The sequence below is a fragment of the Vidua chalybeata genome, chromosome 3, assembly GCF_026979565.1.
Source record: "Vidua chalybeata isolate OUT-0048 chromosome 3, bVidCha1 merged haplotype, whole genome shotgun sequence".
In the NCBI taxonomy this organism is placed as follows: domain Eukaryota; kingdom Metazoa; phylum Chordata; class Aves; order Passeriformes; family Viduidae; genus Vidua; species Vidua chalybeata.
Window position 1 is genome coordinate 87463603 of NC_071532.1, and position 19163 is coordinate 87482765.

Genomic DNA, 19163 nt, shown 5'->3' on the forward strand with positions numbered 1-19163 from the left:
ATAAAGAATAAAACATCAGGACAGATATAAAATCTTCCATACGTTACACCAATGAAAATTTAATCTGCAGAAGGATTTGGTTAGACTGGGTCAATGTACCAAGATGAACAGTATGAGGTACAATAAGACCAAGTACTGGGTCCTGCAGTTGTGTCAAAACAACCCCAGGCATCACTATAGGCTGGGGACAAAGCGGCTGGAAAGCTGTGCAGCAGAAAAGCCCTGGAGTGCTGGTCAACAGCAGCTGAACATGATCCAGTGTGTGCCCAGGTGTCCAAAAAGGCCGATGGCATCTTGGCCTGTATCAGTAATAGAGTGGCCAGCAGGACTGTCCCTCTGTTCTTGGCACCAGCACTGATGAGGTCATACATCAAGTGCTGTGTCCAGTTTTGGGCCTGTCCCTGGAAGAAAGACATTGAGGGATTGGAGCGAGTCCAGAGAAAAGCAAAGGAGCACAAGTCCTGTGAGAAGTAGCCGAGGCAGCTGGGGTTGTTTAGCCTGGAGGAGAGGAGGCTCAGGGGAGACCTTTCTCTACAACTGCCTGAAAGGAGGTTGTAGCCAGGTAGGGGTCAGCCTCTTCTCCCAGGCAGCCAGCAATAGGACAAGAGAAAATGAACCCAAGCTCTGCCAGGGAAATTCAGCTTGGCCATCCGGAAGAATTTCTTCATTGAGAGTTATCTTAGGTTACAATGTAAGATGTACCCAAAGGTAAGTATTCTATCACCATCTTCGTAAACTGTTAAAACTAGGTGGGGCATTGTTCCTTATCTCCTTCTTGACTCATCCCTTATAACTCTGGGGGATATCTTCTATTAATGGGATTAATGGGCCAGCTAAAACCAGGTGACTCTTCCATGTCCCATTCTCCCCCCAGTGGGAAAATCTGTTAATGGGCCATTGAGTCTCACTGAATTTCTGATAAAATTACATCATCCCATCGTGAAATGTTCTGCCCAGGGGGAGGAGCCAAACATTCCTACCTGGATATGATCAGAGATTTAGAACACCACAGCAGCCTTATCCACTGAATTCCCAGAGTACAAGAGCTTCATAACCACCACTGGACCTTTAGAGGAATATCAAACCCTTCTACAGGATCACTGCTTCAACAGAACCACATCTGTCACTCTAGGAATACTGCAGCCACCATTTAATCAGACTGCTACTAACACTCTGACCAACAGGGTGTCAGGTCGTATTCTGACTCTGTCAGTGTTTCTGTATTATTGCATTTATTTTAATTTTCCTATTAAATTGTATTTCTGACTTGGGATCTCCCACTCGTTTGCTTTCAAATTAGTACAAGGGTGACCACAAATGTTGGAACAGGCTGCCCAGGGAGGTGGACACCATCCCATGGGGTGTTCAAGAAATACCTGGGCAAGGCACTTAGTGCTGTGGTTGAGTTGAAAAGGTGGTGTTTGCTCAGAGGTTGGACTTGATAATCTTGGTGGTCTCTTCCAACTTTAATGGTTCTATAGTTTAAGATTCTATGATTTCTTAAAAATTCTTCCTTTAAGTCAGATGGAACTCCTACAAGATGCTCCTACAAGATACAAGTCACTTTCCTGCCAAGGTCAGCAACCTACACAAATAAAGCCTCAAAAAACAAGCTACAAAATTCTAATCAATCAACAGAGGAGACTAATTTTTTTCTAGGTTTTTTTCCTTGTAGTCTAATTGAGAATTAACTGATGTTTTAGACTATTTTACAGTGGACAGAAAAGACCACTTTTGATTTTTTTGCCATATCGTACTTTTGCTAAATCTCTTGCACGGGAGGTTGTTACATCACCACTACAGTGGATCCATCACTGAGGGGTCAAGATCTGGCAATTTTACATTATGCTTGTTATGTGAGCCAGAGTTGCTTTTTACCTCTGAAGAAAAGTTAGAGTTTTTCCTAAGATCTAAAAACTATTTTCAGCAGGTTGGACACTAGGCACAGCTTGGTCATTTACACTACATTTGTTTAGAGGCTGAAACTTTGCCATGGAGGGACTCATTGCAGGCGGTTACATCGCCTTGGCGTTTCCCAGCCCTGAGCTGCATTTGAGGAAATACTTGCTGTTGTTCAGCAGCTAGGGAATTAGAGCACTTGCCCAAGAAATTCAAGACCTTGGCCATCACCTTTTTTCTGGGCGATGGTGAACCCACATCTTCCTTGTCTCAGAGTTTGGGGAAGCACCAGGCTGGCAGATAATCAACAGTGCAGATAAAGTTGGATCACTATGCCAAAAAGACTGCAAAAAAATAATGGACCCAGGAAGACAAAACCTCATGTAAAATGAGGAAATGTGTTTTCCCAAAACTGTTTGTGCTTTTACCCCATGTCCCTTAAATGGGTATTGCAGAACTCAGATCAGGAATGGGGAAAGCACTGCTGCAGACATGTGGGCCGTTGTGTTTGCCCTCCCAGGCTACTGCACACTGTAAGGCACCAAATGTGGACAAACATGATATACACAAGGCCTGAGGGTCCTGTTTCTGTCCAGCAGCTGTAATATTGCTTGCAGGTGTGGGAGTTTAAGTAGCATGAGAAGTCATTTCTGGTCCAGGCATATTCAGCCCCAAAATCCAGATTATAGGTGGGTGGGATCGATTTTGGCCACCCTGACCCTAGTGTGCTTGAATTTGTCCATGAACTGTTGTATTTCACAAACAATGTCCCATAGTGCTGGGCTTCACTGAACCCCATAGGGAAAATGTTATGAAAACAGATGTTAATAATGCACTTTATTGCAGATACTGGCCTACTACATTGAAGGACATTAAGTAGTGAAATAAATTGATAAGAAAAGCAGCCTATTCCAGGCATTTTCTTGCGGAGAAGTCTAATTTGTTCTCAGCCACAAACTCAGTAGGGGTGAAATAGGATCCATTTAACACAGTTTAAAATGTAAAAGCACTCAATCACATTGTATGAACTGTATGTTCCAACACTGTGTTCAAAAATATATATTGCAGAGATGTAGAAGAAACACACAAACAAGCTTTTCCCTTGTGGGAATATTCAGCACCTTTTTGTATAAAAAAACCAGTTCTATCACCTCAGAAAACTCTTCTAAATTTAGTCACAATTGTACTGATGTTGTGTTTGTCCTCATTAGCAAGTTGAGAGATGAACCTCCTTAGCATTCAGAACCAACTCCAACTCTTCTGTGAATAGGTAATAATGAAGAGAAGATGTGAGGAAGAAGCTTTCCATCCTTTAAGAGGTAGTTTAGATATAAAGAGATTAATAGCTGTCACTGGGGAATGTGAACCAAGAATCAGTCTTCAAAACCTTCCCAGGTGATAATAGCACAAAGAAGTCAAAGCCAGATTATAACAAAAATAAAACAATCTTGGAATCCAGAATTATATATATATTTTTTTTTTTAGGTTTGGGTTTTTTGTTTGTCAAAAATAAATGAACTTTGTACAACTGCATGTGCTGAGGTAATTCTGCATATATGGTGATTTTTTTAATCCTCCCTAATAACCGGAAAGTTCTGCCTGATTTCTACTACTCTGACAAAGTGGTAAACATTTCAAAAATAATTAAGCCCTAAGAATTATGCAAATAAATTAACAGTTAGAGAAGAGGAAGTCTGTTAATTAAAGTCTGCAATAGGAATGTATACTCTATTAGAATGTGCATTAAAAGGGAGCCTGAAGCCTGGAATGAAAAACTTCATTTGGGCAGCACAATTTGTGAAAAGCAGTGTTTCCTGTGCCTTCTCTGGCCAAAGTCAAACAAGTTCAAGGCGCAGATCTATAAGGAAAACAGGCTTTATCAGCTTCAATGTTCAGGAATATAATTTTTTTTACTTAGTAAATAATTTATTCCTGATGTGACTCTGCTTTTGACTGGGTTGGGGAGAAGAAATTCCATAACACTATGAGAAAGGCTGAGGCATTTCTGAGCCAGTCTAAAGCAGAAAGTCTGGGCAGTCATGTGAAAATAAATTTGTGATGCGATTTGTAGTCCAGCAACTATATCAAATAGGTTTTGATAATATACATCTGTTATAATGTGTCTTGTTCCAGTTTTTCTTTGGGTTTTTTTAGATGGCTGTTACCTTAATATAAAATATATTAGTCCTAATTGTCTATAGTCTAAAACTTTTAGCACTTCGTGATGCATAATTTACAATGAAAGGCCCCATTGCTCAGGCTTCAACCTCTTAACAACTCTGATTGAGGAAAAGCCTTTTCCTGATTGCTAAATCAGAATCTCTGCTAACTGTGCAAGTATGTGTGAGAGTGCAAGGACACTGCATAGATGTGTATATAAAATTAGGCTTCATGAAGCAAAATCTATTAAACTATGGAGCTACTTACAAATGCTTTTGTCCAAGGTCATCAACGTCACTGAAGCTGAACCACAAGATTGATCAAAGTGTAGTTTATGACTGTGTCAGTATTGCAAGTGTACAACTGAATAAAAAAAAATTCTCCTTTCTCTGTTTTTCTACGATGCACAGTAAATCAAATTTTCTAAATGTTTCCAGCAGGCAAATGGTATCTTCAGTAGCTACCATTTAAGCCTGAGAATTTTTGCAGTGGGATTTCCTAAAAGGCTTCATAGAAAAAAAGATTCATTGTTTAAAGCCAAATTCAACTTTTGGTTAAGACTGATCAAAATAGTTTATACAGATTTTCATAAGCTTTTTGCTCACAGTGTGTATTATTTGGCTTAATGATCACAGCTGAAAAGCATGATTTTAATAAAGAAGTTGAATAAGCAGATTAAAGTAAGTCACAGGGCCTGTCTCATTCCAATAGTAAACAAAGTAAACTACTTTAATAAGGCAAGATAGGTAATATATATAGCATGTGTGTTAACCTTGTTTGGTTTGCTTATTCCTTTACATCCATATTAAAAATAGCCAGCATATCACAGATAAGAAAGATTACTTTTTATTAAGCAGCTGATTTCCTTGATATTTTTTTTTACAATTTCTTCTGATGAAGTAAGATGAGCTGTTGCTGTAAACTCTAATTCTAATCAACATCCCCTAAACACCCAGGAATCAATAATTTATTTACAAGACCCTATCAGGAATGACTGAGCTGCTCACTTTAAGTACACCACTTTTGCAAGGATAAATCCATGCTCCTGTAAATGCCTATGCTAACTACAGATGGATTTTACTGACTCAAGTATTCATTATTAGGGAAAAGAAGTGGTAGGAAAGAGACTGGTAATACCAGTATCGCAGGTGATGTGTGCAATGAGGCACATAAGCACAGAGTTGAATGGGTTCCCAGGCTCGGAGCTGGGAGGGAATTTTGCTCAGGGTGCAGTGGCCACAGACTGCAAAGGATTTGGGAGGTTTTCTGGCTTTACTAAAATCGTGCGCATGTATTTACACAATCACATTCCTGCAAGAGCTGAAAGGAAGGTGCTTGGTGACCTTGGCTGCTCTTTGTCCTGCTGCTGTGGCCTCCAGGATGCTGGTCTTTCTGAGCTGCCTTTGCTAATTGGAAACCTCCAACATGTGAAAGGTGGGAGAGCATTAGTTGTGGGCACAAGATTACTGGCAACTTTGATATTAATCAGCCAGCAATCATACCTTCCAACCAAACACCAATGCCAGACTGCTGGGGAAGGGTCAATCTCATTGGGCAATTTCTATGTAAAGGAACTCTGTTACTTTTCTTGTAGCATTTTAAGCTTCAGGGTATTTCTCTAATGAAGGATTTTAAAGCATGTAACCCTTGGGCAGAGATCTGGTTCCATCACTAATGCTGCAGCTCACAAAAGTGAGTGACCATGCCCCATCACTGGAAGTGTTCAGAGCCAGGGTGGATGGAGCTTTGAGTAACCTGGTCCAGTGGAATTTGTTCAGGCCCATGGCAGGGGACATGGAACTACATGACCCTTAGGGTCTCTTCTTACCCAAACTATTCTGTGATTCCATGATTCTATGACCTAGAGTTCTCAGAGTCTTCAGGTGGAGCAAATACCAGGTCCCAGTAAAGTTCTATTAAATTGAACCTCGTCATTACAACAACATTTATGCAGAGACAGTGTTGCATTGTAACACATTAATTATTATTTATTTTTTAAAGTGTTTTTCCAGATGAATGACTAATCTCAGAAGCCCATGGGCCGCTGGGGATGCAGGTATCCATGGTTACCTTCGTTGCCTAGCGACACCTCCTTACGCTGCTGAGCGAGCGCCTGCTCTTGCGCTACTGCTCCGTGCAGCCCCATCCAGCTGCCACCCCAGGCCAGCTCCCTTGACATAGGAGAAGTTGCTCTGCAGTCCAGGTTAGAATTAGACTTGGTGGTTTTATATGAAAAAAAGAAAGAAGGAGGGGACCAAAAAAAGACTCTGGTCTCTCTAACAGCAATAAAAATCCAGTTGTGGCTCCAGGCAGGATCTGAGTCAGTGTGTTGATGTAAATCCTCAGTTGTGCTGTAAGACACAACTTTGCACAAAGGTTCATTTAGGGCAGGATTTAAGGGTATTGATTCATGTCTCAGCCAGACATAGACCAAGGACTAATAAACTAGGGTTTGGCTCCTTTACTGGGTGAAATGAAGCCTAGCTTCATTTTAAAAAAGAGTAATATTTATGTAATTTTAGAAACAGAAGATGCATTCATCTTATAAATGAGATTTTAAAATACACTTATAAAAAGTCTATGAGTCAGATTCTCCCAATTATGTCAATTTAAATTGAGTTAATTGTAAATTTAGAATAATAAATTTTACTGGACCTGGTTATGAAGGTCTTCTCAAATGCTGCTGGTTTATGTATGCCATGACTCACCAGCATCCAGTCATGGTATAAGAGGTCTGCAGTAGATGTCACAGCCTTGGACTCTGCTTTTCAGAACATTTTCTCAGAACAATGACTTGCAAGTACTTTTCACCTGAGCACTCCGGATGGTATTTGTGGTCTAGCTGGATTGCTTACACAAACAAGAGAACAAATTGCTTATGTAAGTCAGGCACTTCTGGTGCAGTCTTGTCTGTAAATAGGGATGTCCTTGTCTTCCTCCTCAGCCTCCCCTGCTGCAGCACTCAACTGCCTTGCTGTAGAAACTGACAAAAGGAGATCTTTTCTGAGCTTACAGTCCTGAGTTTGCCCTTCCAAGCAGTGTTCTGCTGAACAAGAGCTCCTTTAGGAGGTTGCTTTCTGGACTATTGATCTGTTTTTGCTTCTGGTACATTCAGGAGTACAGTCTAATGAATGTGCTTTTGCACTAAATCCTTGAAAGCACCATTGTTTTCTGATTAATTCTTGCTCATTACTTCCTTGAGGTTAGTGCCATGGGAGGTGTCTCTTATTCTAAATCTTCCAGAGTAATAAACTCAGTCATCTGTAGTGCTAGATCATTAACCTTGTCCCTGGTTTGGTCTGGATCAGCTCAGACTCCTCCCAGCAGTTCTTGGGCACTACTTGAGAGTTAGTACAGAACAGACACTATTCCCTCCAGGCAGTTTGAAAACAATCTAGGGTGCTTTGGAGACTAAGAGTGGTCACTAGTGCTGATATTCTGGCTATTTTGGTCTAGCCAGTTTCAGTATAAAAATGTTCTGGGCATGTTTAATCTTCTGTAAAGTAGCACAGTGCTTTAACTGGTTTATTACACTGGTTACTTGCTACCTCCATAGCAGATTCAGCCTGATCACATTTGCAGAGATACAGACAAGTACAGGATTCTCATTGTGCTGCATCTACTAAGATCCACTCATAAAAACAGAAACCTGCAAGAAATGCATTTAGAATGCAGATGGTAGTGGTTAGGATAGGGGTGTTTCTTAACCAGTGTCTGTCATGGGGAATAAGAAAGTTTCAGCATGTTTTCCCATTTTTATGGAGATGCTAGGCTAGAAAGTACCACATGGAATGATGTTCATCTATGTTTATCTGTCAATAATTGTGTTGTAATTGGATTGTTAGCAGTAGGGGGCTTGTGAAGCACAGAGCAATTAGGGTTATAATTCAAGACTCCTAATAAAATCTATGGTTTATTGAGTAAGGATAACAATGGCCTTAGCAAAGCAAGGGACTGATGTTGCCAAGTATGATGCTGGTGTCCTTGTACAGTTAGAAAAGAAGGGACTTTTTGCTCACTTGGAATGCTCTCCAGAATCTTTGCAATAAGTGCATTTCTCCTTTATTTCTATGCCTTTTTTAGAGTGCATTGAAATTTTCATTGGTATTCTTTTTATTTCCCATTGTAATTACAACTCAGGACTAAGCTCAAATTACACCCTTCCTTCCTTTTTATCTGTATATCCTATCTCTTATGCTTATCATTAAAGTTGTATCTTTCCTTACTACATCTTCTTCCTTGTAAAACACTTCCCAGCTGGAATATAATTTGTTCTTCTGTGTTAATTTAGGCTAATAACTCCCCTTGCCTCATTTGCAGCCCACATAGTGATGAAACTTCCCCTTGTTTTGTTCCCAGATAAGTATTGCCACAATTCTTTAATAAAATTAGGTAGGACTCTGTTTACAAAAGACTGCTTCTGTGGTATCTTACTGCTTTCACAGGAAGCTTAACAGCTTGCAGAACAGTAAGTGGCAAATGTTTAATGCAACATTATGCCAACTTGAGGACAAACTGTTCCTCTCAGGAATGTTTTCAGGCTTAAATGAGAGGAAAATCCCCTTTGCAGAATGTGAATTCTTGGAGGTGGCAGGGAGTGACTGCCACTTCTTTGCCTTGCCAGCAGCTCTAATTCTCAAGTAACTTCCAAGGCTTTTTTAGATCAGCTATAGTGTACACTCAGCAGCAAGTAGTGATAAAGCTGTGACTGGCTTTTCTGAGGAGAAAAAATTCCTCTTTCATGGAGGAGGCAATAAGTCTTCCAGTCTGTCTGAGACAGAAAACATTGGGTTTTGCCCACAGATGCTGGAAAGGTACTGAGGGGGGAGACATGAGGCCATGGCAAAGCTATTAATATGAGTAAGCAAAGACTGACAGTGTATTTGCAAAAACTGTGAGACAGAACAATTCCAACTTAAACAGTGATGAGTCAGACTGAAATATGTGGAAATTCAGGCGTGGATGCAAGTCATTCATTAAGAAGATTAGTGGATATTACTGCACTAACAGTAGTTTGACTAAAGAGAGACAGGAGCTCTCTACAACCTCCAGAAAGATGGCCGTAGTCAGGTGAGAGTGGGTCTCTTTCTCCAGGCAGCAACTGACAGAATGAGAGGACACAGTCTTAACCTGTGCCAAGGGAAATATAGGCTGGATATTAGGAAAAAGTTTTTTACCAAAAGAGAGACAAAGTGCTGGAATTGTCTGTCCAGGGAGGTGGTGGAGCCACCATCCCTGTATGTGTTTAAAAAAAGATTCGTGCCATGGTTTAGTTGAGGTGTTAGGGCATGGATTGGACTCAAGGATCTTGAAGGTCTCTTCCAACCTAGTGATTCTGTGATTCTATGATTTCACAGAATTAAGCTGGAAAAGACCTCCAAGATCATGGTGTCCAATCTTTGACCGAACACCACGTTGTCAGCTAGGCTGTGGCACTAAGTACCACGTCCAGTCATTTTGTGAACAACTCCAGGGATCGTGACTCTGCCACCTCCCTGGGCAGCCCATTCCATTGTTTAACAACCCCTTCTGTGAAACAATTCCTTCTGATGTCCAGTCTGAATCTCCCCTGGTGGAACTTGAAGCCATTTCCTTTTATCCTGTTAGTTGCTGCCTGAGAGAAGAGGCCAACCCCCCACCTGGCTACAACCTCCTTTCAGGGAGTGGTAGAGAGCTATATGGTCACCCCTGAGCCTCCTCTTCTCCAGGTTAAACAGTCCCAGCTCCTTCAGCTGCCCCTCATGGGACTCACTCTTTAGATGCTTCACCAGTCCTGTTGCCCTCCTCTGGACTTGTTCCAGCCCCTCAATTTCTTTCTTACAGTGAGTAGCCCAGAACTGCACACAGGATTTTGAGGTGTGGCCTCACCAGTGCTGAGTTCAGAGGGACAAACTGCCCTTGTCCTGCTGGCCATACTCTTGCTGGTACAGGCCAGGGTGTCATTGGCCTTCTTGGCCACCTGGGCACACACTGGCTCACGTTCAGCTGCTGTTGACCAGCACCACCAGGTCCTTTCCCACTGGACATCAATCCAGCCACTCTGACCCCAGTCTGTAGTGCTGCCTGGGGTTCTAGCCAAAGTGTAGGACCTGGCACTTGGTCTTATTGAACCTCATACCATTGGCCTCAACTCATCTATCCAGCTTGCCCAGATTTTAATACATCTTAGATTTTAATGTTCTCTGTGTTAATCCTCCAAAGCAGTAAAACCAGCAAGTTTTAACTTGCTGGTCTGTGCCCATCATCACTGTTCTTAATCTCTGGACCTCAACTTCACATCAAAATATTCTGCTGGCTTTCTTTGGCTCCTGGATTCTTTGAAGGTGGGGAGCAGGAATTGTGTGGTCATTATCTGTAAGTAATCCAGGACTTCCTAGTGGGTGCCTGGGCTGATGGATCCGGGACTTTCCGATGGGTGGTGTGCTGAAATCCAAAGTCATAGAAAATGTGTTGTATGCTTTCTACTTTATAGCCAGTCTTTAGGGTAAGGCACAACTTTGGATGCTCTAAAGATGACAGAGTGCATCAACTGATGCTGTGAATTTACCATAGGTAAGGTACATTGATTTGCAACTCATGTCTCTTAAAGTCCCAGCTGTGCCTAAAGACTTTGTGAAGTGTGAATGAATTTCAGACCTGAATGTCCCAGTCCTCCACCTCAGAAATACGGTCTAATAAGGGGGAAGAGAGGAATAGAATTAAAACCTCATCAGATGAAATCTGTGTTCTTATAAAAAAACGCCATTCTTCACTATAGGAAAGGATGTTTCCAGTAAGTAATGGAAAATATTATTTGTCCAGGAAGCTTCCTAGGAGACAAAGAAGAATAACAGCTTCTAGATCACAAGGCTCCTGAAGATATAGTTAGAATTCATTATGTAGCAAACCTTTATGTTCATGATAAAGGGAATTGTCATGTTTCAATGTTTTTCATCAAAAATAATTTTTCAATTGACCTTCCAGATTTCGCAGAACTTGTATTTGTAATGAAAAGCTGTTTAAACAAAATTCTTCCTTCATCTATGTGTGTAGGCTTCAACTATGTCTGATTAAGAGGGAAGAAGCATTTCCTGTGGGGACCCACAGCACAGGCTGGGGTGCTGCTATTGTGGAGAGGGACCAATTTCTGGACCAGGTACCCAGGTTGCCTTCAGGTGGGGGGGAGCTGAGGTGTTCCCAGGTTTCATCTGGCTAAAGATTTAGATAGGGTCAGCATGTGCTTTCAGATCTGCTCACTGGAACATGTCCACAGCTTAATCAGCTGGAAAGCACCACTTGGTGACTTGGCCATGACCTGCAAACTTGGTAGCCAAATTACCTTTGCAAACCACCAGCAGCAGCAAATTTTCTAAAGAAGATACATTGACCAGAAATAGGCCAAGAAGACTAATTTACATGACAATAAAAACAGACATTTCAGTGCTCCAAAATTTTTACCTTCTCATAGAATTAAATATAGTTGGGAGTGGGGGAGGGGAGGGGTGTTTCCATAAATAGGAACTATTTTCCTGCACTAATTTTATCTTCTATCTTCAAAATTGACAGGCAAAATTGTTAGGCAGGTGAATTTCAGAGGGCCAAATAAGAAGAAGTTGTAGATTTTTTTCAAAAATTATTTTAGTTATTTCAGTTTGAACTCCTGTGGGGAAGAAAGAACTAACTAGAAAATCCTCTTTGATACCCATGAAACTTGGCTTAGGGGCATGGAGTTAGGCAAGGTTTTGAGGAATTGTTTGAAAACTCTAAAATATACTTTAAATCAAATGGAATTTCTTTACATGGAAATCCTGCTTTAGTACAGAAAAGGGAAAGAGCATGAATGATGAAATGTTTGCTTTATAGGTAAGAGGATGTACTGATCAAGGTAAAGAAAACATTATTTTGTGGCGTATGGTCCATTTTTCATGGAGATTTCAAGCAGAAATAATTGGGGCTTTTTTGAGGTGATTAAGTTATGCCCATACTGAGGAATAGGAAACATCATAATGAGGATACATGATGTGGTCTGTACTTTCCCTTACATCATTGACAGCAGTTGGTCTGTATTTATAAAAAGTAGACTGTACTAGAAAATTAAAAATTCTAGACTGTACTAGAAAATTAAAAAACTTGATTATGAGAAAATTAAGATTAAAGGGATAGGAGCTTTGATCATAGTGCTAGGCCTCTGTAAATTAATAACTGTCTGAAACTTCATTAGGCACAAAAATGATGGAAGCATTTTTGTTTAGTTGTTTTGTTCACAACAATATGATTTCTTCTGATAGATAATTAATCTCAAAAAAACCTTCTTTCTTTATGGCAATTTTGCAATGGCTGCAACAACTTGTGCAACAAAATGAGGACAAGTATGTTATTAATTTTTTTTTGTCCTTTGGTATCTTCTGCAAACAGGATCCCATTCCTGAACCCTAGACTCACTTACACATGACATTAAAAGTCCAAAGCAGGACTGCAGGAAACAGCAATTTTCTGAAAGCAGTAAAGATCAGTAAGTTTTTGTACTCTGCTGGTTTTTCCTTAGTTTATTAGAAAGAGTTGAAGTTCACCTCCTGGCACACAGTTATTTCTCATATAAAATTACCATAAGCATGTGTGTTACAACAGTATTTTTCATGACAGTGTACTGCAATATCACATATACCTTTATGATGTTCATGGAAAAATAATTAATTTGTGGGATAGTATTGTGATAAATAGTTAACAGATGTTTTATTGCTCTTCAAACATAAAAATAATTACATTAATGCAAAAAAACTGGTGGCATTTTGATTAATTCTCAAATAATAAAAAACCTGCTTTCATGCATATGTTTATTTTCATAATAATAAAAATGAGAGCCATAATAAAAACAAAATAGCTCTGTAACTACACCATAAAGAGAGAATGTTTTTCTCAAGAAATGTTTCCATGAAGCAACAAAGATTGTCTGAAAGAGTCATAGTCAGTGCATAGTAGTGGATTTGATAAAGATGAGCAAAAGCAATTATTAATTGCCATTTCTTGAACAGATTAGTTAAAAGTGCCTCTTGTGTGCAGTAGGTTCCCTGTCCCATAAACTAATACAGCAATGAAATATTATCTATATCAAGCCACTTAAGATAAAATGTTTGATTTTAGTGGAGAAAAAGGTATTTCAGTAGCTTTTGGAAAGGAAGACTGCCATAAGAATCTACAGTATTGCCTTTCAGATTTTGCTATTGCAGCTATTTATTAGCTTCAGGCACAGGATATCTGGTGCGAGCCATAACAAAGTCTCAGGGCTGTACATTGAAAAATCGGATTTCCTAAATATTTGTAAAAGAATTTCATACAAAAACCCATCAGCCAAAAGTTTGTATCATAATAAATATTTGTAAGTCTCAAATATTTCCCATGTTCCGTATGGTAGCATTGAATCTCCTTGATTGATTAAATAGCTTCACAGGTTAATGACATCTAAGAAGGCTTTGTTTTTCATCACAGTCCTGGAGTATTTGGTTTCTTTTATGTTCTCACTTTAGACTTAGTCATGAGACTGAAAAGAGAGGCTAAAATGAAGAAGGTCTCTCTGAATGCAACCAAACACATACTGCAGCAAACCCAGAAGGCTGAAGGTATGGACACACAAAAATAGAAGCAGCCATGACAGCTGAATCACACAGTTCTATGAAGTGCAAACCTGGAGTCTGGATTGTATTATCCTTAGACTAGAGCAGAATGAATTCACTTCCTCAGGACAATGCAAAAAAGATTACAGTTTTTTTGATCAGTGATGTGTTGGAAAAGATGCTTTTAAGCAGGCATTAAATATAAACAGCAAATATCAGATTTTCTTACTTTGCCAAGAAAAAAAAAGAAAAAAGGTTGTATTTCCAATACTTGGAGACATGGACTGGCAGGGACAGAAATATAGTATTCTTCAGGGAGGTCATCCCACCTCTAAATTTTCATTTTAGCTGTAAAGAAAAGAGCTAAAACAGGCTAAGTAAGCAAAACTACATTTTCTTATCTTAAAATTCATATGGAAGTTAAAGTACACTGAGAAGAGAATTTTGTTTCATTTGTTCTCTGCTGTCTTGCCATTGCCTGGTAACATTTTCACATAATGCAGGCTGACACTTGGAAGCAGAATTAGTAGGAGGATTGATTTTTCTCCCTTGAAGAATATATTTGCTTTACAGTGAAATACTGAATGCTTCAGGTATGAGATCAACCTCATCAATTTTCAACCCTAAACTTTTATGTTTAAAACTGTGGGGATTTTATTTTGAATGTTACTATTATGCCTTGTGAGAACTGCAGCTCAGCTGTTAATATCACTTTTTTTTTTTTTTTTTGCAATTTTCAGTGCAAATGCAACATCCCACATGAAAAATTATCATATTTACTTGTTTAGTAGAAACAGCTTTGTCTGGAAACAGACCAACCAACATATTGAAACTTTTCTCATGTCATTGTGTATTGTTATTCAAGTCTGGGATGCACAAAAAGCAAAAAGTGCCTCTGCTAGCCACCTGCAAAGCTATGGTAAAAGGCACTCAAAATTCACCTAATTTTGATGTTACCTGTTCATAAAAACTCACATGTAGTAAAAACCAAATCTGCGAAAAATATAGTTGAGGATGAAAGATCGAGCTGCACAGAAGCTAGGGATCACCACAACCAAGAGTTTCCCCTGAAAGCTTCATCTAACTACCTTGGGAATTAATTTTTTGCATTAAGTCTTAGAGGCAAAAAAAAGGGGAAGAATAGGATATGATTACTTAATTAAAGACTGTATTGAAATACAATTGCACAAGGAACAGAATAAAGCTTGCCAGGAAATAATTTATCTGATGTTTCCTATCTTCAAGCGTCAGACATCAGTTCTTCAGTCTGCATACCCAAATGGCTGGTCATGTACCAGCTGCAGTGCCATAGTTGTATGGCTGAAATAGTAAATGACAGCAAAAGAGCTTCCAACCTAAGTGATATTATATTCACATTTTAGTTTTGTAGTTAGTTACTGTATTGATTTGAAAATGTGACTGAAATCTTTTGTTACGTGACAGTTTAAGAACCTCGGTCAGATTAGAACCCTCTTGTTTATCAGATCACTGATATCGAAGCCTGATGTAGGTGACCTTTGGACAATAAGGGTCTGTTATTTTTTGTGGGAATATTAGTCCAGGTGCTAATGCTTAAATGCTCTGATTAAGGAGAAAGAGTAACAAAGAGTGGTTCCTCTATGGAATAAATTTTTGCTCTGTATGGCACTTCTTGATTGAGGATGGATAGCTGTGGCTGCTTTTCAAAGCATGGGAGGAGAGATTTGCTGACTTAAGCACATGTTTTTAATTTCAACTCCTCACTGGATCTGGGAGGTCCTCGAGCCTGTTGTGTGGTTGTGCCAGGAAGCGTGGCACTGCTCTGGTGCTGAAAGCAGGCTGTTCTTTGGGTGCAGTGGGATCTGCTTCTCATTCCTAGGCATGTAAAATGCCCAGGCCTGTAGTTTATGGCTCAGCTCCCTTTCTCCACAATTCAGTGATGACCTACATTAACATATTTGTGTGCTAGTTGTTTTAGTATTGCCAAATATCAAAGATTTGGTGGAAAGATGCTGCCATATGAACTTCTAAGAAGAGGCGTAATACTGTTTTGTAAAAGTTGTGGAGCCACAACCAACAGCCGTATCTCAGTGTTGAAACAATCATAGAGACATAACTGAAATAACTAATAAAATTTATCAGAAAAAGAACACCTTGGAACTACAGTTATTTCCCTAAGTTCTTTTAAAGATGCTCTGGTGCAGTCATACAAATGACTCCTCAACTCTCCATATGGACAGTGAGTCATTCTAATATCAAATGCCCGAAGCCTGAGGAAATCACAGGTTTGTTGCTGCTGAGTCATAGTGGCATGTACATCTTGCTAGCTTCAGCTGGCATACAGGAAAGACTGATATACACCACTTACTTCTCAAATCTTTTCTTGTCTCTCAGGCTGTTGGGAGGATTGTGGTCTACTTAGGACATGTCCTAGAGAATAATGTTAGGAATGCCCATCAGATGATGCTTATTTCCTGGATGCTGCTTGAGCTACTAATTAAAATGGAATGCTAAGTGGAGCATAAATGAATATTATATAGAATGGGTCATTAATGACCTTTTACACTAGTCTGGTATTTCTACTGAAAGATCATTTTCCCTGCTGCAATAGCAGAAAGAGATGCAGCAGGGTGAGAGCTCTGTCTGTCTGTTGCATATGGTGTGAGCAGCACCACTCACTATGCACCGCTGAAGACACCACTGAAAACAGCCTCCATTCCCATTATATAATACCGATTTAAATTGTTTATACCTTTCTGAAGCACCAAGTTTAAGCCAAAATGTTTCATATCTTTCCTGTGCCTCTGGCTGAATTCCAGAATATATCATTCAAATAATTCAGCTCCTTCAATAAATGAGCCTAGGAAAAAAGTGCCACTTTGCTCATGTTAATACTTTGAGGTCTGTTCTGTAAAATTCTCCAGCACCACACTGCAGGTATTTTAAGTTTGGCAGAGAGATAGCTCTCATGTCAAAAATAAGCTTTCATGGAGTGCCTACATGACAGGTTAGCAAAAGCCCTGTATGTTCTCAATTTTCTGAATCAGGATCAAGCTGGTTAAACAGCATGCGAAATGTAATATTCTTTTGATACAAAGGCTTGTCCCAGGCCTCCGGTGATGGTAAAGGACCTAGTAACAGGGCAGTGGGCAGGACCTTTAGACTTGATAATATGGGGAAGAGGTTATGCTTGTGTCTCCACAGGTCACCACTTGAAATGGGTTCCTTTGCAGTGCGACCATTTCTTGCATCATCCTGAGTGGGGAAGGCACTGTGAGTGTCTTACCCCCTACGCTGGACATCACAAATGTATGGATCACCCTTGCAAATGCTGCGCACACTGATACTATGTGCATCTCTACGGCAACCCCTGGGAATCCCTTTCGCACGAGCTTGGCAGGGGTACCCATTGGCAAGAAGCGTTTTGGTAAGCCGTACAATGAAAGTGTGCAGCAAAACTGCATGGCCCCAAGTATATTGCAGCCCAGGTGGTGGTGCCAGGATACTTGGCGAAAGACCACAGGATGGGATGAGACATAGTACAATGATCTGAGAAGAATGCATGACTTTGCAGGTTTGCTCTCACAGCCACAAGAACTAGATACGCTAGGGACTTCGCAGGCCTTGCTGTGCTTTTACATTGATGATATATTTGACATTCATATGAACAGTGTTAACTCTGATGTGTCTCCTAAAGGTATTTTCAGCAATACTTCCTTGTGGTGTAATCAAACCTCAGAAAGTCAACTGACATCCAGCATCAATGCGATTGCTCTCCCTTCAGACTTGTTCTTACTATGTAGGGAGCGCGCCTGGAAAGGTATACCAGGTAAAGCTGTTGCACTATTGGCCAACTAACCTTGTTTCATCCAAATCGGACAGCTCTAACAGTTGCAGCACAGCATCAGGCCAGGCACAGCACACATGGGTTCTCAGAGAGAGGTGCAATCCGACGGTAACTTTCTGCAACACTACAGAGTACATCTCTGGCAGCTTGCTACCAGCAACTCGTACTGCTCATGCTTTGTCTTCTTTAAACAAGCTCGGCTGCTGGCTTGCAAAGGAAGCTAACGCCACTAGTGCCGCTCTTTCAGCAATGCTAATTGGCGTTAAATCGGTGCAACATGCAACTCTGCAAAACAAGGCAGCCATTGATTTCTTACTGCTGGCTCAAGGCTGCGGGCACAAAGATTTTGATGGCATGTGCTGCATGAACTTAAGTGACCATTCAAAGTCCATTCACAAGAGTATCAGTAATCTTAAGCAGGTCACTAAACTGCTACTGCAACACAATGAAGATGATTGGTGGGGGGTGTCTTCACAACACAGTGAGGTTGTCTCAACAATCTCAGCTTGGACGCATGGCTTAAACACTTAGTAATGTATTGCATAGTTATCTTTGGTATGTTCTTAATGACTGTGATATGTATCCCATGTATTATATCTCGCGTGCTATGAATGATCAATAGTAGCCTTAATAAGATAATGGCTTTACCGGCACAGGCAGTTTTAGCTGGGCAACACAAAAACAAAGGGGGAATTGTTACCAATAGGTAAGGCTTTATAAAAGGAACATGACTTCTAACATGACTCTGGCCTGTTAGTAAAGCTAAGTAGAAGGGAACTATGGAAGAGTGGAAGTGATTAAGCTGGAATAGGGGTAGACAGACATGAGAGATGTGCTGTGTGACTGCCACATGTCTACACCATGATGTATGACAGTTGGTTGACTTGGGCTTGTTGTGATTTAAAACTATGCAAACTGACAACCAGCTAGCTGCTTAAAAAGGCCAGTTTTTTGGCAGTAAAGAGCACTCCTTTGTACCTGCGTGGGGTCTCTACGTCGCTCATTACTGCAACACCTTCCTTCCTTCTTTCCTGCCTGTGAAAATACTCCCAATTTTTTTTAAGTTGTAATGATTATGTCAGTTGCAATTCATACAGGTTCAGGAAAGTTGTGAGCAAGCTGTAGCTTTAAGCTTTTTAGATATCTTCTGCAAAAACTTTGCAAACTTCATTGTTACTTTAAGCCGTTACTTTAACCTTGGCTGATCAGGTGTATCACATGTACTTTTCTCACAGAATAAATATGCTTCTATCACTGACTTTGAGGGAACTCAGAAAATCTTTCCATGTCTTGGAACACTTTTAACCCTATCCTGGCTTTCTGTGCCTAGAAGGGGAACCAACATAGAGTGGTGCTTATCTAAAAAAGAAAGAATTGCAGAGCACTTCTGTCCATGCATTTTGCCTTGGAATCTTCACTGCAATGCAGGTCAGGCTCCTCTTTGTTTATGTAATGACTTTTGCCTCAGGCTCCTACACCTAGAGTTCTTATGCTCAACCTGCTATATGGATCACTAGAAAAAAAATTGTCTTCTAAATTACACTGAATCAGTAGCAAAGAAGTGGGGATTTGGCACCTCCTCACCTAAGCAGATAGGGAGTCTTTCCTCATTATTTCCCTGGATTATATTTGTAAAGTCAGGAACTTGTTGAAGATTAAAGTATCTATGAAAAGTTTTCATTCATCAT

At 40.2% G+C, this 19163-nt stretch overlaps 1 protein-coding gene and 2 long non-coding RNA genes across 3 annotated transcripts in view; 2 read left to right on the forward strand and 1 right to left on the reverse strand.

Annotated features, from left to right (window-relative positions):
• Nucleotides 1–19163, forward strand: part of LGSN (lengsin, lens protein with glutamine synthetase domain) — a 61322-nt gene that overhangs the window by 8494 nt on the left and 33665 nt on the right. The gene's annotated exons all lie outside the window — the stretch shown is intronic.
• Nucleotides 4890–5826, reverse strand: LOC128785686 (uncharacterized). Its single transcript, XR_008429991.1, has 2 exons — nt 5562–5826; nt 4890–5477 (listed from the first exon to the last, which is right to left on the reverse strand). It is a non-coding gene; the product is annotated as an uncharacterized LOC128785686 (long non-coding RNA).
• Nucleotides 6197–13763, forward strand: LOC128785685 (uncharacterized). The gene is made up of 4 exons (XR_008429989.1): nt 6197–6262; nt 11092–11194; nt 12454–12550; nt 13563–13763. It is a non-coding gene; the product is annotated as an uncharacterized LOC128785685 (long non-coding RNA).